A 25,650-nucleotide genomic window follows, 5' to 3' on the forward strand; every position below is an offset into this window, starting at 1 on the left:
GGATGGGATGGGATGAATTGTGTTTGCTGACTCATCACCTTTCCAGGGAAATCAAAACTCTCAGGAGCTTTTCTTGGCACTTCATCAGACAAGAGCTTGGCTGTGCCATCTGAAGGACTCCTCAGGTGAGGTGCATCCTCCCCAGAATAAAATCCCAGTTAATGCACAGGTGTGGAAAGGCCAAGATTCCTTTTGGCACCCCATCTCCCAGCATCTGATTGCTGGGATTGCTGATGATTCCCAGGAGGGCTGCACAGACAGGGAGTGCCTGTGCTTTGATTCACAACCCATTTACTGTCTCCTCACCACTCCCATGTCACTGGAGCTTCCAGCCTCCTGCAGCATCCCCGCAGGGTGGGACAGGTCCTCCCCATCACAGGGACCATGCAGGGAGGAGTTAGGGACTTGCCACGATCTCACTTTGATTTCCCAACAGAAACCACCCTAACAACCCACTTCAATCACCACAGGAGAGATCCAGTGTCCTTATCCTGCCTTTACACCCAGGAGAATGTGCCAGGGGAATCTGAAATTCAGATTGCTCCCATTTGAATGGTGTCTGTCGCTATCACTTGTGTAGCAGCAGCTTCCAGAGCCTGTGGAAGTGACTCCCCATGTGCTGGATGCTGCCCACATCCAGCCCTTCTGTTATTATCATTGCTATTGTGATGGAATAAATCATTCCTTAAGCTTCTCTCTTTCGCTGCAAATTGTCCATGAAACATTTGCAATCTCTGCAGAGAGACACCCGGCTTGACAGCCTAGATCAGATCAGTAATCAAATCCTGATCCCAGCTCCTGCTACCTGCTCTGAGTTATTGGGACCACAAGGAGTTGGGAAAAAAATCAGCAATCTCTGCAGGAAAAAAATAAAAGGGATGTGCAGGAAAAGTTTCTTTCACTTAGAGCTGAACTGGAAAGATCTGTATCTCTCTCATATTCATTATTTACTCTTTATTTCTGGATATTTGAGCTCTGGGTCTCAGCAGAACTTTTGACCTGCACCAGCCAGACCTCAGATCAAGGAATCCCAAACACAAAATAGACGCAGAGCACAGGGAGAGGGGCCAGCAGGGATGGAGTGGGATGGCAGCTCTAGGTTACTCCTAATCCTGGAAAAAAAAAAAAAACTATACTGTGCAAAAACCCCATGTTTTAATGTCTTGCAAAACTTGTCCTGAATAAATTCCTACAATTCCCTGGCCAGGTATAGCCTGGATGCCCCATTTGGTGCCTCGCTCATCAAGGAGTGAAAATCTGTCCCCAGTGGGTATTGTCAATGATTTTTGGGGTTTTTGAGATTTAGCACCTCTTGCCCACACATTACAATAAAAGCTTTTCCCCCTCTAGCCAGCACAGCTGGAATGTCGTGGATGAAGGACCCCAGGGATCAGAGCAGCCACAGCTGGGTCTGTACCGAGCCTCTGTCTCTACAATTGGACTCCTCACAGAGAAACACAAAGCTGAGGGCTCCAACCTGCACTTGCACCTCCTTCTAGGATTTTTTTGGCTCAAAATATTCCTGCCTAGAAAAATCAGATGTTGTTCCACAAGCTGAGGGTGGGGAGAGAACAGTGGTCCCTTCCAACCCAAACTTTGTTGCACCCTTGATACCCCCCCTTTAATTATTCAGTTGCACCAGAAAATGAAATTTTTCTTCATTTTCAAGTGGAGCTTCAAGGCTTTGTTTGTAAGATGGGCTTTTTCTGCTGTTTGTCCCATTTCCCCAGTGCTTTGCTTGGCAGAGCAGCCAGAGCTGCCTGGGCTTGCAGCCTCCACCTTCTGACTGCTCCAAAAAAGCAGAGAAAGCAAATGGGAGGCAGGAATTTATTTTCCACCCATTTAATCAAGCACCAGGGAAGGAGTTGGATGCACTGGCCCCCGATTTCACATTTGTTTCTCTGCCTGACTGAGCGCCAAAGCCTCAGCAAAGGCTTAGAGAAGTCCTTCTACCACAACAAAAAAAAGTGGCTCAGGAGTGGTGGAGGGAGATCAAGCGCCCAATTTCTTCTCGCTGGAGAAGCAGTGAGAGGTTTGATCCCCACTCTGGAGCAGACATTTCCACCTGCTGGGTCCGTGCTCTCTGCCATCCCTTCCCGAGCTTTGTGGCTAGATGGGATTTCAGCTCCCCCCTCCCCATCACAGCCCGCTGACAGCTGACCGAGCCTCGGGCTGATTCTGTCTCACTCCTGAAAAACCACGTCCACGTTTCCATATCTCCTTTTTCCCGGCTGCTGAGGCACTGCCTTGATCCTCTCCTGTTTGCACTTCCTCATTTCCTCCCGGTGTCCTGCACCCGGTGAGGTTTAAACACTGCAGTGGTGTTGCAGCCCCTTTACAGGAATAACCCCCCCAGGTATCACCTGGATCTCCCCCAGGCTAGCAGGAGCAGGATTTGACATCCCCAGGGGCACAGCCACTCTGAATTTGTAGGAGAGTATTTACAGGGACACAGGGTGGAGATTAGGGTGGATAAAAAGAAAAACCCTTGATTTGCCCCATGCAGCACTTACCCAGCTGATTCACCTGGATCTCCCCCCAGGCTAGCAGGAGTTGGATTTGACAACAGCCACTGAATTTGGAGGAGAGTATTTACAGAGACACAGGGAGGAGATTATATCCAACAGTGGGATAAGGTTGATAAAAGGAAAAACTCTTGACTTGCCCCATGCAGCACTTACCCAGCTGTAAAACAAATCCTCTCTTTTCTTCTTTCTGCTGGCAATTAAATCATCAGCTTCATGTTCCAAATCCTGGGCTCGGGAAAGCTCAGGCTGTGTCCTGTTGGGGGGTTGGGGTGCTGGGGGATTTTGGGATGCTCAGACATCAGAGGGTTGCTTTGTGTGCTGATCCTAAAGCTTCATCCCTTCTCCAGCCTCTTCCCTTCACAACACTCCCACTCGTGGAGTGTTTAAATGCCCTTAATGTGACAAAACTGGGGTACAGGACAGGAATTTGGGGCCCAGGTTTCTATTCCAAGGGCCTGGAGTAACAGGATGAGGGAGAACGGCTTCCAACTGTAATAGAGCAGGTTAAATGGGATACTGGGGGAGAATGGTGGAGATGCCCTGGCACAGGGTGCCCAGGGATGGCTGTGCCCACCCCTGGGAGGGATCCAGGGCCTTCCATGGGGGTGGCTTCATCCTTCCATGGGAATCCCTTCCCTCCTCCCCCTCCTCAGATTGGGTGAGTACAGACACAGGTAGAGATGCTGTGGGCATGGAAATGGAAATGGAAATGGAAATGGAAATGGAAATGGAAATGGAAATGGAAATGGAAATGGAAATGGATATGGACATGGAAATGGACATGGATATGGACATGGAAATGGAAATGGATAAGGATAGGGACATGGAAATGGATATGGGTATGGATATGGATATGGATATGGATAAGGATAAGGACATGGAAATGGATGTGGATGTGGATGTGGATATGGATATAGTGGATATGGATATGGATATGGATATGGATATGGATATGGATATGGATATGGATATAGATATGGATATGGATATGTATATGGACATGGATATGGACATGGATATGGATTATATGGATATATCATACATCATATATGTGCTAAGGACATAGGTGCAGACAGATTTTAGAGATATGGATGATATGGATACAGATATATAGACATACAGGCACAGGTGTAGCTAGAGATATGGATTACATGGATATAAATACGGATTATATGGACATAGAATATATGGATATGGTTATCAGTTATATGGATATGGATGGGAATGACATGGGGGCAGCAACAGATGCAGACACAGATACAAATAAAGCTGATATGGATATAGATGATAAGAAAATAGATATTGATATTGATCAAATGTAAATGGTCATGGACATGGACATGGGCATGGACATGGATGTGCATGCTGAGGATATGGATATAGACAGATTTCATGGATATGGAAATATAGACAGATATAGGTGCAGCTACAGGTGCAGATTCCATGGATATAGACACAGGCTGGATGGATATGGATGTAAATTACATGGATATGGATACAAATTATGTGGATGTGGATATGAATGGCATGAAAATAGCTACAGATGAAGATACAAATAGAGATGATACAGATACAAATATAGATAAAGATAAGATAAAGATAAATATGATAAAGATAATAAAGATAAGATAAAGATATATACAGATATAGATACTAGAGTATAGATAAATAGATAAAGGTATCGGTGTAGATGTGGATCCAGGCATGATGCCATGAGAAAAGGATGTTATTTTGGGCTACTCAGCCCCTGCTCATGGGGAGAAAACCTCACCCCAAGCTGAGAAATGAAGGGGGAGGGAAGTGTGTCTGTCCCACTGGAAGCTCCTGCAAAAGCCCCTGCTGGGACAAAAGGCATTCGTTACATTAATTGGTGCTGGAGATAGCGCCGAACAAATGAAAGTTATTAAAGGAAGGGAGATGGATGGAGCTCAAGGCATCCGTTTGTTTTGGCCAGCGCCAAATTCATTTCCAGAAAAAGCCCTTATCAATTCCCAGGGAATAGTTTCCCCTGTCAGTGCTGAGCGGGTGTTAATGTTCTTTACAGCCCCGTTCGAGCGGCTGCAGTGACACCAATCTAAATAAGGGAGGAAGGAAGGCTTAATCAGCCTGTCACTGACCAGTTATTAACATTTGAGAACAAGGGCATTAAAGGAGAAAATTCTGAGAGGTCAATTTGTACTTGAGGAGAGAAGCCAAAGAGATAAGGAGGAGAGCAGCCACATCCTCGGTCACGGTGCCGGCCACGAGAGCAGGATGGACCCTCCTGCCACAGGACACCAGGGGACACCAGGGACACCCAGGGACACGGGCATGGCCCAGCACCCACACGAGGGGTCCCCAGAGAGGGTCTGAGCTGCCCCCCAGCTCCCCCACGCCCTTGGCAGAGGTTCCCCCTCCCTCTCTGGCTGCGGCTGCTCTGGCAGCCCCGTGGGATGAAAGCTGTGTGCTTAGATATGGTTTATCCCTTCCAGCCCCTGATGATAATCCGGGATTAGTCCTCCCTGGATATGATTACGTTTTGCCCACTCTCTTTTGAAACGACTCCGTCCTGGCCCTTTTTGCTGCTGCTTGTCCCACCAACCCTCAGGAAAACGGTTTGCCAGGCTCTGATTAAGCCCTGCTCACAGCAGGATCCCAAACGACCTGACACGTGTGTCCCTTATGGGCTGCAGGGGATCTCATCCCTGCTCCAGAGCTCGGCACCCTCCTCCTCCAAGCACCCATCACCCTCACGTCTCCATGGGGACCTGCTGTATAATCCATATATTCACCTTCCACAATGCAAAGGCTCTGCTGGTGCCTCTGCCCTCGCTCCCCCAGGCAGCTGATCTGTGCAGAAGCATCACCCAGGCTCCACTGAGGAGCACAGGGACATCTCAGAAGCCAGCACTGCTGCTCCATGTTGGATTTATTCTCTCTCTGTGTTGCTGGGCCATCAAACAGCTGTGTGGGAGCTCTCTGGGTGTTTGCAGCAGCAGCTGTCCCTCAAACCGTTTCTCCAGGGGGAAGGAAAAGGGAGGGAAATAAAAAAATCAAAATTAAAAAAAAAAAAAGAAAATCAAATTTGCAGCAGAGGACTCAGGAGGGCCAGAATTTTTATTTATTTCTAAATAAATTTTCTCTTTGTTTTAAGAGAGGACGTGGAATGGAATGGAATGGAATGGAATGGAATGGAATGGAATGGAATGGAATGGAATGGGATGGAATGGGATGGGATGGAATGGAATGGAATGGAATAATGGAATGGAATGGAATGGAATGGAATGGAATGGAATGGAATGGAATGGAATGGAATGGAATGGAATGGAATGTGTTGGATTGGGGTGGGTTGGGTTGGAAGGGACCTCCAAAGATCATCCACTCCACACCCCCTGCAATGAACAGAGACATTCCTTTTGTTTTGTTTTCAAGCTCAGTGCTCACTGGGAAGCTGATTTCCAGGGCCTGGGCTCTGGGAGGCCTCGGGATGCTCCTTAGGATGGCAGTGCCTCTGGTGGGCAGTGTAAATCCTACCACAACATCCACTGGAAGGGATTTTTGGCTGGGAGGAGATTTGGGATGCAGCATTTCCATTGTGCAGCTGCCTTCAGCCCCCAGCTGTGTTACACAGACCAGTTCTTGCCGTGCACATGTGATTTGGGGCTCCAAAGGGTGCTGGGATGCACCCAGGATGAGAACCAGCCTGGGACAGCACCTGCTCCTCCTCATTTATCCCAATTTTCCTTCCCCCCAATGGGGTCACACAGCCAGGACTCCCTCCAAGCCCTGCTGGAAGGTTTTACTGTGTTTCACACCATTTTGCCAGGATTTCCCTCTGGGGGAACCCTTCTCCCAGATGCCCAACCCATAATAACTGACCCAGCGCCACTAATAAGGGAAAATCATTAAATCTGGGAGGTGCAAAGGCCAGCTGTTAATTTTGATGGAATTTTTTGCTGGGGAGCATCCAACCCCTCCAATCCCAGGCTTGGCACAGCCCTGACATCCCTGATTGGGGACCAAATGAAGACGTTTAATCCTTAACATATAACAGGAGGGGGAAAAGAAATAACACCGAGCCTCCAGTCCTGGTCCTCATTTCTCTGATGGCCCCTCTTGGAAGATCTGAATCCATGAAAGATGGTTTTAATACCCACTGTGCCTCAGGGAGATTTGTTTGGTGACAGCTCGTGTTAAAGTCAACCCATCCCAATCCATGTGCTAAATAAACGATTCCCAAAGTTGGGCTCCCCTCGCCACGCTGGGGAGGGCAGCGGGGGAGATGGATGGGTTTTATTATTGCCATTATGTCAATTATTATCATTATTATTATTTATTGGGGAAATGGGAGGCAAAGCAATTCCTCCTGCAGGTCCCAAGGCCCAACTGGCAGGGCTGGCTGGGGATGATGGAGGAGCAGCACAATAACAGCAAATTATAAATCATCGCCTTTTGTTTGTGACTGAGCGCTCTGAGCCAGGGATGAACCCTCCACCCACTCCCCAAAAAAAGGGGCTGGAGGAAAATGGCACAGCACTGACCCAAATCCAGCAGGGATGGTGTGGCCATCACACCCCAAGAGCCCCCAAAACGTGGGGTGAAGGAGCTGGGCTGGCCTGCCCTGAGCCAGCCCAAACAGCCACTCAAAGTGTGCAATTTGGCTTCCCTTTCCTCATTAGGGCTGATTACACTAATTGACGTGTTTGTTTACAGTGGGATATGTTTTGTTGTCCTTTTCCTTCCCCAACTTTGTTATTTTTTGGAGCTAGAACAACGGGGCTGTTGCCAAAGGAGCAGATCTCCAGGGAGTGGCCACCTCCTCCTGCAAGGCAGGGCTGGGACGAGCAAGACTTTTGTACCATGAACCCAAATCCTTTTATACACCAAACACATTCGAACATTTTCAGCACAGGACTTCTTTGCCAAAGTGCCCCGAGCCAGTTTTAAAGGATTAACTGCCTCTTAGTGACCCAGCATTGACTTTCTAAAAGGAAATCTCCTTGCACTCCCTGTTTTCCCCCATGGGATTGCACATCTTGCCCTCACCCCACCATTAGATGTGGTTAGCATCTATAAAGCAGAGATGTAGGGGTGCTGGAAGCTGGAGGAATATGGGATGTGGCACCCAAATATGGGATGTGGTACCTAAATAATGGATATGGTACCCAAATATGGGATATGGGATCCAAATATTGGATATGGGATCCAAATATGGGATATGGTACCCAAATATGGGATATGGTACCCAAATATGGGATATGGGATCCAAATATGGGATATGGGATCCAAATATTGGATATGGGATCCAAATATGGGATATGGTACCCAAATATGGGATGTGGTACCTAAATAATGGATATGGTACCCAAATATGGGATATGGGATCCAAATACTGGATATGGGATCCAAATATGGGATATGGTACCCAAATATGGGATATGGTACCTAAATACTGGATATGGTACCCAAATATGGGATATGGTATCCAAATACTGGATATGGTACCCCAATACGGGATATGGTGCCCAGAGCAGCCCAGGGATGCTTTTCCCATCCCCTGGATTCAGGCACCTGTGGCTGGAGCCCCTCGGCCCAGGCAGAGCTGCTGCACAGCTCGGGTTTCCAGCCTGTGCAGCAGTGAGACACGGGCGTTCACACACTTCGATCCTCCAAACTGAAATAAATGATCCCTTTGCGTTGAACAGCGACCTGGCACTGGAGTCCATTTGGAAGTGCCCCCAGCCCGCCGGGGCGCGTCGGGAACAGCCACATCAGCGCCTCAATCAGCATTAAACTCCCGATCAGCCTGGCTGGGCTCAGAACAGCTCCCGTCAAAGGTCGGGCAATCATCGCTGACCGCACAGAGGGAACGGGGGATGCTGTGCCGGTTGTAGCATCCTCGGCTCTGCTTCGGGGCTTCTCCGAGCCCAGGGTTAGAAAGAGCAAGCAAACCCCTGAGGCATTCCCGAAACATCCAACACATTCAGAATTTTCTCTAAAAAAAAAAAAAAAAAAAAAAAAAAAACAAACAAACAAAAAAAAATCTTAGAAAAGAGGGTGATGCAACAGGAACATGGCGCTGTCTGGACCAAAAAGTGTGATTGAAGTGGACTCTCTTATCTGTCTTAGAGGTGAAATCTAAGGCAAAATAGAACTTATTCTTTTTTTTTTTTTTTTTAATTTCTGTAAAGCTCAGAGCAAAGCTCGGGGCTTTGGTTGGGGTGGTTGGATCCAGCTCTGCCTCATCCATACTCCATCCCCGTGCTGCAAAGAAAGGCCAAGGCCAGGCAGCTTCATTTAGAAACCAGAGGAGGAAAAGCAGAGCAGCAGCCCAGACTAGAAGAATATTAATATTTAATCACAGCAGGGCAGAGGTCACCCAGGCAATTGCTGTTAAATGCTATTGAAACAAAACATTCATGTTCCCACTGTAGGGAGAGTTCAGGAGAGCTGCCTTTCTCTGGTCTGCTCTCAGGGCTGGTGCAGGAGTAAATCCAGGAGTAAATCTTCCTGGGAGAACTTTTCCCCAAGGAGGGGTAGGATCCCTGAATAGAAGTGGGGATTCAAAGCTGCCTTTTGCAGGAGCCAGTTCTGCATCAGGGATGGCTTTGAGAACTCCAGGATTTCCAGCAAGAAGCTACAAATACACTGAGGACAAAAGGACAGCTCAGAGAATTTCAGAATCTCAGACTGGTTTGGGTTGCAAGGGACCTTAAAGCTCATCCAATCCAACCCCCTGCCATGGCAGGGACACCTTCCACTATCCCAGGTGGCTCCAAATCCATCCCAGCCTGGCCTTGGACACTCCCAGGGACCCACATTTCTGTACGAGGTTCTCCTGGGGTTGTTGCACACTGGGGATGGTCAGGGGCACAGCGCTCATCCCTCATCCATGCTCTGATGTCCATCTCTTCTTCTGGCTCTGCAAAACTCCCTGACAGGAGGGGGCAGCTGGGGCAGCTGGGGCTCTGCTCCCAGGGAACAAAAGATAAGAGGAAAGAGCCTCGAGTTGCACCAGGGGAGTTTAGATTGGATATTAAGGAAAATTTCTTCATGGGAAAGATTGAATCTTCCCAGGGCAGTGGTGGAGTGACCATCCCCAGAGGGATTTCAAAGCCATGGGGACATGGCCCTTGGGGACATGGGTTAGTGGTGGCTTTGTGTGCTGGGGAATCATAGGACTTGATGATTTTTGAGGGCTTTTACAACCTGAATTATTCCATTATTCTGTTCTATGATTCATGAACCAGGAAGGGCTCTCTTCACCCAGCTCTGCTGCAAACACCCTCCACCTTCTTCCTTCACTGTCTCCCTATTCAATATAAGATTATGTAAAAAAAAAAATTAATTCGTGAAACTATTTGCTGGCATTTCACTCTCTCACTGATTTTCAGTGGCAACCTGCCCGCTCTTCCTGAGCCTTGGGAAGCCACAGGAAGCCCCAGGGACACGTTTTGGAAGGAGTTTCCAGGGGTGGCATCGCACCCAGGGTTTGATGTCTCCAAACCATTCTGCTCAGAGCCCCGCGAGGTCAATCCTGGGCCAGCAGCTCCTCAGCACCTGCTTCGGCAGCTCGTTAGCACGTTTGGTGTCTCGCTTCCCTCGGAGCAGGATTGCTTCCCCGGGAATTAATTCCCGTTTTTTTGCAGCACGCGAATCATTAGGCAGGCTCTCCAAACAAAGTGCTAACGCTTCCTGTCACCTTCTGCTGCTCTGATTCCGGAGTGAAGAACCCAACACATCATTAGGGAGCCTGTGAAATTCCTGTGCAAAGCACACCGCAGCCCAAGGTGCTTTTCCTCCATCCCAGAGACCCACCTGTGTCAAACCATCCGTGTTTTCTTCTTTCAGGACCAGGAGAGGACACACCTCCTCCCTTCTGGTCAAGTGGAGTTGGATCTTCCATTACAGACACCTTGAGGGGCTGGATGTGCCCCAGATGATTCCACCATTCCCATTGTTTGTGGGTTCTTTTCCTCTGTAAAGGACTGAAAATTGTTTTCTTCTCCCTTTTCAATGGAATCCCCCCCAAATCCTACAAAACACACCCCGCATCAAAAAACAGCCCCTCCAAACAGCTCCAGTCTGAGCCAACCTCTTCCCCTAAAGTTAAACCCAAGCATCTGCATCAAAACACCAAATCCAGAGCTTGCCTGCCCTCAGATTTTAGAACAGAACTCTTGTCTCCATGGAAACCCACACTTTTGATTTTTTTTCCCTTTTTTCCTTTTTTTTTTTTTTTTTGTCAGTTGAGAAAGCAGAGCATCAAGGCATGGAGTAATCCAAGGGCTGGGGTGAAAGAGTGAAAGTGTCTCAGTCCCAGCATTGCAGGAGGGATGCTCCTCATTTTTCTGGAGAAGAGCTTTTCCCATCAGGTACATGGACAAGCTCTTTCCAAGAAGAAGGTTTGGTTAAAGTAAAATTTGTTTTTCCATAATAAATTGAATGTGAGGTCACAGAGAGCAGGAATCCTAGCTGGAGAGTTCCATGTCAGCATGGGGTAAACCTGGATTACACCTCTGTGCCTCCAGACTGACTCTATTCAGGGGTTTTGCCCAAATTCCCTCAGGAGAGGATGGATTCCCTCCTGGGGGTGGGCATCAGGACCCTGGTGAAAGTTCCTTTGTGCCCTCAGAGCTGCTCTTAAAGCAAATCTCCCCTGCCCTTGGGCAGAGCTGAAAACATCAGGAATGAAGCCAACAGGGATGAAGACAGTATCCCCCCTTTCCAAATATTTTTTTTGTTTCCAGAGCCAGATATCTTTCCACAGGGCAAAATCCAAATTCTGCTTCCAAAGTACATCAGATGCTGGAGCAAGGAGGTGACAGATGAGCTGTGGCTGGTCTCACTCAGCACCCTCCAGTGCCCTCCTCAAGGTCATCCAGCTCATCCAAGCATTTGACAGCTGGGAAAAGACTCCCAGATTTTCATCTGGTGATGGAAAATACCGTTTTTAGTAGCAACTGTGCTCGTGGGGCTGCACCTCTTCAGGTGAGATGTGGACTTATGGCTCCTGTGCATCCTCCAGGTCTCCATCATCAAGGATGATCCAGTGCCTGGCATCCTTTGGGGCTTTATCTGGTGCTCTCAGCCAGAAATTTCTATCCACAACACATCCAAGATGCTTTGTCCCATCAGGAACCCCTCTTTGAGGCATTATCATTTAAATTGTCCCCATATCTGTGGAGGATACTCACTGGTAGAGATTGTGACCTTTGTGGTACCGTAGGAGAAATTCTGCCAACAGCTGTTCCAACATCTGGAACATCTGGAGCTCTCCAGCATGCTCAGCTTCCTGATGTTTGTGCTTGTTTTGGAGCAGATGACTTTAATAGACACTCACAAACATCTGGTCCCCAGAGCCCCTGATGTTATGGATGCTGAAAGCTGCTCTGTATTAATACCATTATCAATAATCTGGAATATAGCTGGACTTTGTAATTACTCCTGATGACCTCCCAAATGACAGGAGTGAAATTTAAGGTCAGCCACAGGCAAAAGAAAAAAAATAAATGAACAGCAGCTTTTTCCTCTTGAGGGGACAGATGGAAACCACAAAGTGGGCTCAGACTCTGCCCAGCACCCTGCACCCTCCCGAGCTCTGCATCTGCACAAAATGTTCTGGAGAGTCTCCTCCTCCTGCTGATTTAAGAAGTTTGCCATGGCCCTTTCCTGGCAAGGGATATTTACAGGTGAAAATGCAGGGGGGTGTTTAGGTAAGTGGTATTTATAAGTACATCTGCAGGGAAATGTTTACAGGCACGGTACTCACGGGTAATTATAGATCAATACTTCAAAGCAGAGCAAATAGAGAGGTAAAGGACCTCTGCTGGTGTGCCACAAATAAATATTTAGATATAACAGATGCACATAAGTACGTGCAGGCTCCGTGGGCAGATAGAGATGGGAATTTAGCAGAGCCTTTCCCGGGAGCCGAGGCTGTGCCATAACTCAGCACCGAGCTGTGCCACCGGATCAGCCTCCCTCAGGCTGCTCCAGCAGGGATGGCACTGCAGCAGTGAAGGTCAAAGGAGTCTCTTCTTCCTGCTAAAGCAGCCCTGATGCCTCCCCATCCCACACCAAAACCACAAAACCGGGGACTGGAGCCGTGTTGTGCCTTTCCAGCTCCCTCTGACTCGCCGGATCCAAATCTCCCTTGCCAATCAAATCCAAATCCAAATCCAAATCTCCCTTGCCTTGCTTTGTGTTTGACAGAGTTCAGCCAAGCAGCCAGCAGCCTGGAAGGCCCTGAGGTCCCACCCAGATCCCCATCCAATTCATCAAGTCAAAAACTCAGCGGGGTGGGAGCTAAGTGGGATGAAGCTCCGATCAAGGCGAGAGATTAGGGCAGAGCCAGCTGCACAAATCACGGCTCTGGCTGGGAGGGGAGCAGCAGGGCCCAGGGGAGTTCTCCAGAGCTGGGCAGAGCTGCAGATAAGGGCCTGGTGCTGGTAAATAAAACTGCTGGGAAATCTGTCTGATCAGTGCCCGCTCCCGTCAGGCTGGCAGCTTCATCTCCAGGCTTTTCCCCAGGAATACTAAGGGCGTTTGGAAAGGCGAGAACAAAGCTACAACTTTATTTGAGAGCAAAACAAAAGCAAACAAATGCATACCCAGAAGACAGAGCGTTGAAAGGGAGCAGAGACAGCTCAGGCAGCATCTGAGGCGGCCCTGGGACACCTCACGACTGCTAAAAAGTTTCCCGAGGAGCAAAGGCTTTTTGTTGGTTGGTTTGTTTGTTTGTTCGCAGCGAGAAAACAAAGTGGAAGGATCGCTGATGCCTTTGGTGGTAAATGAAGACAAATACCTCCCGATTGTGGAGATGGAAAAAGCTCTGCTTGCATCGTTTTGGGGAGAGGCTGAGCAGAGCTTTCAGGGTTCTCAGATGCTGTTTCAAGGCTGAGCTGCTGACCCCAAGCCCCAGGGGGACCCAGGGAAGCTGGATGCTGCCACGTGTCTCCTTGAGAGACATCCCTTCTTGTTCCACAGATGTCAAGAGCCTCGGAGAGCCCTCCTCCCCTGATGCTTTCACAGCCTCAATGTTTTGGGGAAAATTGCAGTTTCTCACTTAACTTTGCTCTGTGGCTGCCTTTACACTATTGTTCCCATTCTGCCTTTCTCTGAGGGCTTAAAGAGCCCTTTAGTATCTGGTATTTTCTCCCTGTGAAGCTACTTAGACATGGTAATCAAGTCACCTCTCTGTCTCCTTTTTAATAAATTAAGCAGATGGAGCACTTTAAAGCATTTTTTTTTTTTTTTTGCCAGCCCTTGAATTATTTTCCCTGGCTCTTTCTCAGCCCTGCCTTTACTGGCAGAGCTCAAGGAGGACACAGCCAGCACCTCTGCCCATCCCCAGATATCCAGGTCAGGAGGCTGTGCTCAGCCCCTGGGAGGTTTTATAGCTTCAAACTTCTTGCCAGTCAGATCCTTCAGACAATCCAGCTCATTAAATGGAAAGAAAGACTTCAAATTTACAGCTTCCATCAATGTATAAAGCCCTTGGCTTCCCAACAGCCGCTGCCTGGCTGGCATTATAACAGAATTGCCTTTTTCTTTATTTTAAAAGCAAGAGATAATAATTAAAGATTGGATTATGAGCTAGCCCAACATCACAAAAAAAAAAAAAAAAGACACAACTTTATCGTATTACACAGCATCAAAATTAATTAGAAGCACGTTAATCTCTAATCTAGGAAAATATTGCAGGATCTCTGGCCCCAATATCACATCCCCCATCCAGTGCCTGGCAGCCTGGCTGCTTTGAGAGCCTCCCTGCAAAGAAACCTTTGCAGAAGGGGTGTAATCAACGTGGCTTTGATTAGCCTCTGGGATGGGGGTGGAGAGAGCCCAGCAGGCTGCAGCTCTCTGCTGGGGCTTTCTGCCTCTGCAGGACCAAAATGCCTCTGGCACAGCCCTGAGGGTGCTGCCAACGTCACCCCACGGTGGCCACAGTCTGGGGACCCCACTGGAGCGCCAGACCTTGGGTTTATTTGATGTTCTTGGTTGTCAGCATTGCCCAGGAGATGGTGCTGTGAGGGTGCCCAGAGCAGCTGTGGATCCCTGGCAGTGCCCAAGGCCAGGCTGGATGGAGCTTGGATCAACCTGGGACAGGTGTCCCTGCCATGGCAGGGCTGGGATGGATGAGCTGTAAGGTCCCTTCCAGCCCAAACCATTTTGGGGTTCCATGATTCTCTGCTGAGCTCTCACCCATGAGTGAGAGACCCAAATGTTTCCCTGTTTCCCCTCTCCAGGTGTGCTGAGCATGGACACATCACTTGATGCCATGATGACTCTTGTGGGTCCCTCCCAGCTCCAGATATTCTCCAGTTCCATGGCTGAGGGGGATGGCTGAGGGCCAAGGGCTGTATTTAATTCCACAGGGAGTTCTCAGAGCTGCAGAGACATCCGAGTGTCACACAGAGCAGCAAATCAAAGACAGCAACAATGCTGCAATTTTAGCCACAATTCCTTCTAAACAAACCCTTGATTTGAGCAGCCTGGAAAATTCACAGTGGGCACAAGAGGGCTTGGGGTTTGTGGGAGTTGGAAAAGGACTTCTGACAAGGGATGGAGGGACAGGGCAGGGATGGATGGATATTGGGCAGGAATTGTTCCCTGTGAGGGTGGGCAGGGCTGGCACAGGGTGACAGAGCAGCTGTGGCTGCCCCTGGATCCCTGCAGAGCCCAAGGCCAGGCTGGATGGAGCCCTGGTCCATGGGAGGTGTCCCTGCCCATGGCAAGGGTTGGACTCTTTGAGGTTCCTTCCCACCCAAACCTTCTGTGATTGAATGATCCTGGGCAGCTCAGGCCTCAGCTGCTCTGAGCAAAGCAGTGCCCCAAACTCCCCATTTCAGACCTCAAACATCCCTTACAAAGCTGAATTTCCTTTATAGAATCCTGTATGGTCATCAGCCTTTGGGACCCACCTATCAATACCTGCATTCCTCACAATAACCTGCAAGGAGCAGGAAAATGCTGGCTGCTCAACACCTTCCATGCAAGAAAAGAAGCTTTGTGACAACAGCATTTTCTTCCCTGATCTAAATATTTACATTACTGAAGTGGAAAGGAGCTGGAGAGGAACCAGCCTGGGATGGCAGATCCCTGGGAGATGGGCTGGGAGCTGTTATTCAGCAAAGAGAAGTGCAAGGTAATGCCATGTGGGGAGACCACTTAAACTGCTCCTGCACTCCAGTGGTTTGTGAATTAATTGTAGCCTGGCAGGAAAACACCCAGGCATCCTGCAGAACAACCTGATGCAAGGAGCTGCTGGTAGCCAAGCAGCAATTAGGAGGGGAAACAAGTCATTAAGCTGCATTAAGCCAAGGATGGGAGGTTTTAATGCAAGGCTAATGCCCAGCTGGGTAAATTGGTGAAGGATTGACTCTGTCCCTGTTCATCTTTGGAACAGCCTGTCCCAGGACACCAGAGCACCGTGCTCCCCATTGTGCTGTGGCAGGATTGCCTCTTGTAAAGTTTCAATGCCTGCCAAAAAAATGGGAATAAATCCAAGGTCCTGCAGGCTCGTTGCTGCCATTGAGACAGATGAGGCTGCTCAGAGCTGGGCACATCAGCTCCTGGAACTTTATGGAGACTCCCTGCACCTCCCCGGGCTGAGGGACGGGGGTGGGAGATTGAAAAGACTTAAATTTGTGTCTGCAATTTGGATTTCACATTCCCTGAACCACAGGGATCAATTTGTTCTATCTCAGGGAGATCAGAGGGAATGGCCACACATAAATACAGGAGAGAGCCTGCACATGGCTCCAGCTCCCTCCTTGCTTTAAACTCCCTGTCAGCCTCCTCCTGATCCCAGTTTCTGCCCCACGTTGGGTTTAGAGCATAAATATCTATTTATAAAGTGCAGGACACCCTCCTAGGAGGTGTGGGGATCCCTGTGTCACCTTCTACCACCTGATCTTTACAGAAGGACAAACTGCAGATTCACATAGCTCATCCTCCCTCCTCAGTGGTGCTGGAGCTCGCAGCAGTTTTGGCTCCAGTTTCCATCCCTCAGGGTGCCAGGGATCCACTGAGGGGGCTTAGTGCTGAGGAGCTGGAAAATCTTTGTGAAGGGTGGGAGGAGGTAGTGAACGATGGTGCTGCTTCTGCACAGCGTCCTCAGAGGGGATTGCAGGACTCAGGGTGAGAAAATCCCTCCTGATTCCCTCCAGCATTCCTCAGGGCAGTCATCCATCCCATCCTGCCTCATCTCATCTCTTCCAGAGAAGATCAATAGCAGAGGAGCAGGAGCCCAGCTGGCCAACAGAGCCTGGAAAAGCTGAAGGTGACCAAAATATTGAATATTGAATATATTGAATATTCTCCTGGAGCACTGAGAAACTGCAGCTTTATGGATCCCAGCAGCTGCAAATCCCAGCCCCCCCTGGCTGGAAATGCAATAACTGGGAACTGCTGCTCCTCACTTTGGGATTTGGGTCTGTTTAATGGGTCTCTGTGTGTGTGACATTCACACCTGTCCCTCCAATTGGTCCTCTATCACCCTGAATCCAGACCCAAAATGGCCTTCAAAGTGTGCTGCAGGGCTGGGATGGGCTGGGTCCAGTCTGGGATGGGCTGGATCCAGTTTGAGATGGGCTGGATTCAGTCTGGGATGGGCTGGATTCGGTCTGGGATGGGTTGGATCCAGTCTGGGATGGGTTGGATCCAGTCTGGGATGGGCTGAATCGAGTCTGGGATGGGCTGGATCCGGTCTGGGATGGGTTGGATCCAGTTTGAGATGGGCTGGATCCAGTCTGGGATGGGCTGGATTCCATCCAGGATGGGTTGGATCCAGTCTGGGATGTGTTGAATCCAGTTTGGGATGATTTGGATTTAGTTTGGGATGGGCTGGGTTCAGTCTGGGATGGGCTGGGTTCAGTCTGGGATGGGCTGGGTTCCATCCAGGATGGGTTGGATCCGGTCTGGGATGGGCTGGATTCCATCCAGGATGGGCTGGGTTCAGTCTGGGATGTGTTGAATCCAGTTTGGGATGATTTGGATTTAGTTTGGGATGGGTTGGATCCAGTCTGGGATGGGCTGGGTTCAGTCTGGGATGTGTTGAATCCAGTTTGGGATGATTTGGATTTAGTTTGGGATGGGATGGATCCGGTCTGGGATGGGCTGGGCTCAATCTGGGATGGGCTGGATTCCATCCAGGATGGGTTGGATCCGGTCTGGGATGATTTGGATTCCACCCAGGATGGGCCATTCCCAGTCACCCTCTCACTCCAGGCCCTTGTGGAAAGCCTCTCCTCAAGCCTGTCCTGCGTGAGAAGTGACCAGGACACCACTGGAGCTTTCCCTCCATGGGATCACCTCTGTAAATCCCTCCTCATTCCCACCCTCCTGCATCCCTGGAGGCCACGGGGTCCAGGATGGGCCAGGAGCTGCAGCAGCTGCAGCCAGGTTGGATGGAGGCACAGTTTGGGTTGCATTAACCCTCCCAGGATCAAAAGGAACATCTCCATGGATTTCTCACTAAATCCAGCAGCTCCAAGGGCAGAGCTCAGACCCAGCCAGCAGCTGTTGGATGGAACCCACAGAATTTTGGGTCCACTCAGCCAGAGGAGAGCCCCAGCCTGCCCTGTGCTGTGCCCCAGCTCCATCCCTGCTTCATTTCCTTCCCAACTCCAACAGCAAACCAGACCTGCTGGGACTGAGGCTTGCTCCCTGCAGGGCTTTGCCAGCTCCTGCCAGCTGGAAGTTCAGTCTCTGTTGGATTTAATAATACCTTATGTCCACTGGATTTTATGATTAATTATTATTATCAACAAAAAAAAAAAAAAAAAAAAAAAAAAAAAGTTACCCATTTTAGACAAAGGAGACTGGTTTGATTTGTGATTTTTTTGGATAGGTACTTAATAAATTTTTTTCTTTAAAAGACAATTAAACTCCTAGAGGAAAGTGAAAAGTGTTTAAAAACCAAATAAACAGGCTTCCTGTCAAAAATCACAGCTTCCAAAGGGGGAAAGGGCCCAGGATCCATCTGCTGAGGGGCCTTTTCAGCAGCCCCCCTAGTAAGGGATCTCTGAGAAAAGCTGAGATAATTAGAGCCTTACATGCTGTTTCCCCTTTGCACAGATGTTTTCTCCATCATTTACTCCTTGTTTCATCCCTGAGTCCAGTGGAAAGTGATGCAAAGGCAGGAGATGATGCTCAGGCTGCTCCAGCAATTTTCTCCCCACCCTCCCAAGGTCCATTTTGGTTTCACAATCTCCAAACTGATACTTTGAACCTCCATGAGAACCCCACCAGAGGATGGGGAGGGCAGAGGTGGAATGAAGAGGGATTTACAGAGGTGATGCCATGGAGGGAAAGCTCCTGTTGGGTTCTGGTGGCTTCTTACACTGCAGAGAGGTTTGGAGAGACTTTTCAGAAGGACCTGGAGTGATGGGATGAGGGGGAATGGCCTTGAGCTGAAGGATGGGATGGATATTGGGAAGGAATTCCTCCCTGGAGGGTGGGCAGGGCTGGCACAGGGTGCCCTGGATCCCTGGAGTGTCCAAGGCCAGGCTGGACAGGACTTGGAGCAACCTGGGATAGAGTTGGAATTAGTTGAGCTTTAAATTCCCTTTCCAACTGAAACCATCCTGGGATTAAATCATGCAAGGAATGAAAAAACATTTGCAGTTTGGATGTGCTTGGGAGAGTTTGTCTTTATTGGCTGCACTCATTAAAGATCCTGGTGAGAGGAGAAATCCTGACATGAGTGATTGGAAATGCAGGTGATGGAAGACCAAAAGGAAAAGGTTTTTTTTTTTTTCCCCTCCTCTCCCCTGCTGAAGACAGCAGGAATTGGGGAAGGATTGACTTAGCTCTATCCATCAGGAAAAGACTTTCCATCAAAAAGTGAGCAAGAAAAATTGCACCTGGGAAAAAACAAGAGGCCTGCAAGGAGAGCAGCAAACTCTCCTCAGAGGTCACCAGAGTCCTTTTGGGAAGGACTCAGCAGGGCAGGAGACCTGGGCAAGGCCTTGAGGAAGGCAAAAAGAACTTAAGAGTTCTAAAAGGACATGAAACAGGTTGGGGGGGATGGAAGGAAAGAGGTGCCCCCAGAGTATTTCAGGAAGAGAGATGTTCTCATGCAGGATGAAAGGAGAGGATGGTGGGGCAGTGCCAGAGGCAGGGCCAGGATTGGAACTGGGAGAGGAGCCTGGCTCAGAGGCTCTTTGAAGATTTTCTGGTGGCTTTGAGCTTGGGAAATGTTGCTGTCAGTTCAGTGGGTCTGCCTCTGCCCTGGGAATAACCAGCCTGGGAAATGGAAATATCCTCATTTAGCTCAAGGCTGGGTCCTACCACCTGTTTTTGCTCAGTCCTGCCTGAGGTGCCCCAGCAAGGGAGGAGCTGGAAGGGTTTGGGGCCAGGGGAGCTGTGCCAGGGCAGAAACCCCTGCAAAGGCTGAGATGGGAAGGCAGATCTCCCCCAGGATCCCACAGGAGACCTGGCAGGATCTGCTGCCAGCCAGGAAAGCAGAGCTCAGCTGATGGAGTGAGGCTGAATTTGAAGGCAAGGACGTGCCCTGCGAGGACAGTGAGATTTGTTACCAGCCCTTTCCATCACTCTCCTCTTCTAGTCTGTCTTTCCTCTGGATTAATCAATTCCTGGGATTAACTGGCTCTGCTCCCAACCAGCTGCACTGCAGGGAAGACACTCTCCTGGAAGGACACAGCCCAACCACATCCAGCCCCAACATTTCACCCTCTCAGTTCCCACAGAACATTTGCATTATGCAAATTTGGCATATGCAGATCAGCCCTTCCAAAAATAATGTGCAATCAGGCAATTACAAGTGCCTTGTCTTTAGCTCACAGGTAGGCTCAGCTCCTGAGACTCTTCATCCTGGATTGGCTCTGCAACCCCAATAATGGCATTTTTAACTCCCTGGCAGCCTTTTTGGGATGGATTTTCACTTGCTTTTCCTGCCCCAAGCCCTCTCTGCCACCCACTGGCTGGTGGAAGGGAGGGTGACAGAGGGATGCTTTTCTCCCAGCAGAGACTACAGCCATAAATTCCACTTATATCCAGTAAAATACAGGCATCCAATTAAGCCCATAATCCTATAAACCTGCCAGCAATCAAGCACACTTTTGAAAATCAAGCCAGACAGATACTTTAAACCAATATATCCAAGTAACAACTCACAGCCTGTAGGATCATCCAACACTGCATCCTCACTAAAAGAATAAATTCTCCAGCCTGTGTGTTGTTTTTTTTCCCCCTTTTAGCTTCTCCAGAGGAGATTCCTGAGTGATGAGTGACAGTCAAATGGCTGAGGAGAACAAGGAGGAGTTTGGGCCATAATACACCCCCATCCTCAGCTCATTTTGGGGAGGCTGATGGTTTGCAATGGACTCTTATTATCCAGGGTTTCTTTCCAGAGAGGGGATAAAAATGAGGATTTAATTTATGAGCAGCTTTCCCATAACAGCTGAGGGCTCTGCCAAATTCCGAATTTTTTTTCCACCAGGTGAGGTACAAAGTGCTTGGCACTGGGAAGGGACAGGGCAGGTGATGGATGCTGAGCAGCATCATTGCCACTCATCATCCCAAAGCAGAGAGGAGCCACTGGGTTTGTGGCCATCCATCAGGTCCTCATGGATAAATCGTTGTGTTCCTTCTATTTTAGGGAGTTTTCACCCCAAAGATCTCCAGCTTGCTGCCCCCTGAGGGTGGCACTCCCCTGGGACTCTGCAGACCTTGAGAGGGGCATGGGGAAATCACGGGGTGAAAAACAGAAGGACACAAGTTGGCAACGGGAAAGAGCAAAGTTTCAGTGTCAAATCCAGGGCTTTGGGCAGCCAAACCACCAAACCAGAGTGGTTCAACAAACCCTGACACAACTCCTGGGGTCACTCCCAGCCACAGCTCCAGATTTTTGGGAAGGAGATGCAATTGTGGCTGGGACAACACTCCAAGAGTCTCTTTGGCTCAGAGTAATTGAAGCAGTTTTATAGGGGCTGTTTTCTTGTGTCCCCTCACCTGTTCAACCAGGTGCCTCCAGCTCGGCTCTGAATGCAATAAACACACAGAGCCATAAAAAATCTCTTAGGCTGCCCTGGAACAGCTTCCTCAGACCTCAGGTGAGGTTCAGAGCCTGCCAGCAAAGCTCTGCTTGCCCAGACGTGCCCAACCCCATGCGTGGCACAGTCCTTCCTTTTTTATTTTTTTAATCCTTTACGGCAATAAAGCGTAAACTTGAAATTAATGATCACTTCATGGCGAGAAAATGCAGCCATTGACCTGGGACTGAACCCCAGCCATTCCAGGCACAGCATTTGCTGCTGTTCAGATGTTCATTTCCAGGAGAACCTTGATCTTCTGAATACAAAATGTTCCTGATGCCACCGAGCTGTTTCCTCCCATTCCCCAAAGTTCATTTTCTGCACAGTGTCCAACAGGTTTTTGAACATGGAAGAGCAAATGCAGCCAAAAAAAAAAAAAAAAAAAAAAAAAAAAAAAAAAAAAAAAAAAAAAAAAAAAAAAATCTCAATTGCAAATATTCCATGTGGCTACAGCTCCAAAATATGATTGAGTTGGTGAAATAATGATCCAAGTGAGGATCCCAGGATCTGCATCCCAAGACCCATGACCTCAGAATCTCTCTGGTTATAGAAAAAAAAAATTATTTTTATGGGTTATTTGCACCTGGTCAAAGCATCAGCTCAGTGTAGAATCCATGGGAAATTATTCACATGTTTATCCCAGGTGAGAGTGGCCAAATCCCACCTCCCACCCAGCCCTATAAAACTCCATACCCACACCAGGCACCATGAGGATGATCCATGTCCTCTTCTGTTGAATTGACTGCAGGCCTGGAGTTAACAGGGAAAAAAACATAAAACTGTCATTTCAGGAGCCCTGTCTCCTCTCTTGGCTAATAGGATTAGACAAAAATGTTTTAAATCAAAATCCTAAAGCTTGGTGCTGGTTTTCAAATGAGGCTGATGCTTTCTGGTTTTTCTGAGTTTTTTTTTTTTTTTTTTGATCTTTCTGCTGAATGGTGACTCTGAGCCAGAGTCCCAGAGCTCACTGGGGGTTTTAGGCAGCTCAGAGTCAGATTGTTTGGAAAAAGAGGGGTCTTGTGGTCAGAAAAATCCATGGTTTTCAATCACAGCAGCCTGGAAAAGCATCCCAGGGGCTGGAGAGGCTGTTTGAGCACAGCAGGGTTTGGGGACAGCACTGAGCTGCTCCTGCCAGTCCCAAGGGATGAACCTGGCAAAAGGAAAGAAAATGCTGAAAAATTGGCCAGAGTGCAGAGAAAGGCCCAGAAGTAACCTGAGGGCCAGGAAAAATGCCTTGCAGTGGGACACTCAAAGAGCTTCACCTCTTTATCTTATCAGGAAGAAGAATGAGAGTGATTTGATTACAGCACACGAGCAGCTTCTGGGGGAGAAAACACCAGGCACAGCCAAACCTCCTTAATCCATCAGCCAAAGGCAGGAGGAGAAGGAAAAGCTGGAAGCAGAAGCCAAATCCATTTGAACTGAAAATTAGACATTTTGTTTTAATTTTTTTTTTCTCCATCAGCAAGGTGGATTCACCATTAAAAAATCACCTGTGAAACAGCAGGTCCTGCTCAGACACTGCTCAGTGGGGAGCAGCACAGAATATTGGGGTTTATCCCAAATTTGTGGATTTGGGGTCTCAAATTCTCTGCAAGGCTGCAGATATCCCCAAGCCCTTCCCATCTCCTGCACCCTTGGATCTCTGTGCTAGACAGCAAAGTTTGCCACTTCCCAGCCCCTCACTCTCCTCACAGCCCACAGATGCATCTGATCCACACTGCCAGATAATGATAGAAAATTACAGTGTAATAAGATAATGGGATTTATTTATAGAATTTGCTTTCCAATCACGCCCACATGATCTGTGTATCCCCACACACTCACACACAGGCACTTTCCATGTGTGTGTATTTGCATAAGTGCTTGGCTTTGTGGAAGCAAAATGCCACCTGGGGGATGTCTCAAATGGTTCAATCCCAGTGAGAAGGGTGCTGGCACATCACAAATAGTCCCCTCATCATCATAACAATGACACCATATTTCCATCACACTTTTCTCTCAAAGCACTTGACAAAATAGAAAAAAAAAAAAAAATTTAAAAAAAAATATATAAAAGAGGGAACAAAAATATAAAATAAATGTAAGCTGCTACCCAAAGCCCGGTGTGCAGGGAGGAGAATTGAAATGCACTGACAGCCTCAAGTGGAGACAAATCCTGTCTCCAATAGAAACAAGCCAAGGGAAATTTAAGGAGGCAGCTCATAATTAGCTGGGGATGGTCAGCACAGCAGGACCTTAATGAGCTCTGTCCCCACAGGGCTGTGCCAGGCTGGAGCACACGGAGGTGCAGCAGGTCAGGGGCTCCAAATCCCAGCCCAGCAAACCCAAACTGAGCTGAGCATGTGGTGGTTTTACCACTCAAACAAAACTATTAAAGCTTTGGGATTCCTGTCCTGGGAGGTTTTGTCCCCCCTGTCATGAGGTCACTGGGATTTATTATTGCATTCATAAATCCCACAGGAATCTACATCCCCCAACCCAGCTACAGGAGAGGACAGAAGCTGTTAAAAAAGGGTGAATGGGCCAATTGCTCCCTGAAAATAATCCTGTGCTTTAAGAAAACCTTGGCCATGGACACAGGGATGTTTGCAGGGAAAGCCATGGCAGAGGTGATGAATCCCACAAAATCATGGAATGGTTTGGGTGGGAAGGGACCTTGCAGCTCACCCTGCTCCACCCCCTGCCATGGACAGGGACACTTTCCTCTATCCCAGGCTGCTCCCAGCCCTGTCCAGCCTGGCCCTGGTCACTTCCAGGGATGAGGAGTCCACGACCTCTCTGGAGAGCTCCACTTCTCCAGGCTGCCCCAACTCTGATCATCCCCACCATGCCAGAGCCACCAACAGCCAGGGGACACTCAGTACCAGCTTTTGGGGTGAAACATCAACTTTTTTAAAAATAAAAGACAATTTCAGCACCTTCAGACTTAGCAGCAAACACTTTTTCCCCAAATAGTTCACTAAGAGCACACCAGGATTGCACCTGATCATCCACAGGGTCTGATTAACCTGGGGCAGGGGAGGGGGGAGACAGTGGGTGAGGATCCCTGCTTAGAATCCCTGCTCAGAATTCCTGCTCAGGATCCCTGTTCAGAATCCCTGCTCAGATTCCCTGTTCAGGATCTCTGTTCAGATTCTCTGCCCAGATCCCCTGTCAGGATCCCTGCTCATATTCCCTGCTCAGATTCCCTGTTCAGGATCCCTGTTCAGATTCCCTGTTCAGGATCCCCACTCTGATTTCCTGCTCAGATTCCCTGTTAACATTCCCTGACAGGATCCCTGCTAAGATCCCCTGCTCAGGATCTCTGCTCAGATTCTCTGCCCAGATCCCCTGTCAGGATCCCCTGTCAGGATCCCCACTTTGATTCCCTGCTCAGATTCCCTGCTCAGATCCCCTGTTCAGAATCCCTGCCCAGATCCCCTGTCAGGATCCCTGTTCAGATCCCCTGTTCAGGATTCCTGTTCAGGATCCCTGCTCAGATCCCCTGTTCAGGATCCCTGCTCAGATTCCCAGCCCAGATCCCCTGTTCAGGATCCCTGCTCAGATTCCCTGCCCAGATCCCCTGTCAGGATCCCTGCTCAGATTCCCAGCCCAGATCCCCTGTCAGGATCCCTGTTCAGGATCCCTGCTCAGATCCCCTGTTCAGGATCCCTGCTCAGATTCCCAGCCCAGATCCCCTGTTCAGGATCCCTGCTCAGATTCCCTGCCCAGATCCCCTGCCAGATTCCCTGTTCAGGATCCCTGCCCAGATTCCCTGCCCAGATCCCCTGTCAGGATCCCTGTTCAGGATCCCTGCTCAGATCCCCTGCTCAGATCCCCTGTTCAGGATCCCTGCTCAGATTCTCTGCCCAGATCCCCTGTTCAGGATCCCTGCTCAGATTCCCTGCCCAGATCCCCTGTCAGGATCCCTGTTCAGGATCCCTGCTCAGATCCCCTGTTCAGGATCCCTGCCCAGATCCCCTGCCAGGATCCCATCAGATCCCACCCCAGCATCCCAGCCCCACAGGAGGCCATGGCAGACACGCCTCTCTCTCCTCAGCTGCAGAGAGGTGCAATTATTTTCCAAGGGCTGCCGA

Source organism: Oenanthe melanoleuca, chromosome 24 (genome assembly GCF_029582105.1).
Source record: "Oenanthe melanoleuca isolate GR-GAL-2019-014 chromosome 24, OMel1.0, whole genome shotgun sequence".
Classification (NCBI taxonomy): Eukaryota; Metazoa; Chordata; class Aves; order Passeriformes; family Muscicapidae; genus Oenanthe; species Oenanthe melanoleuca.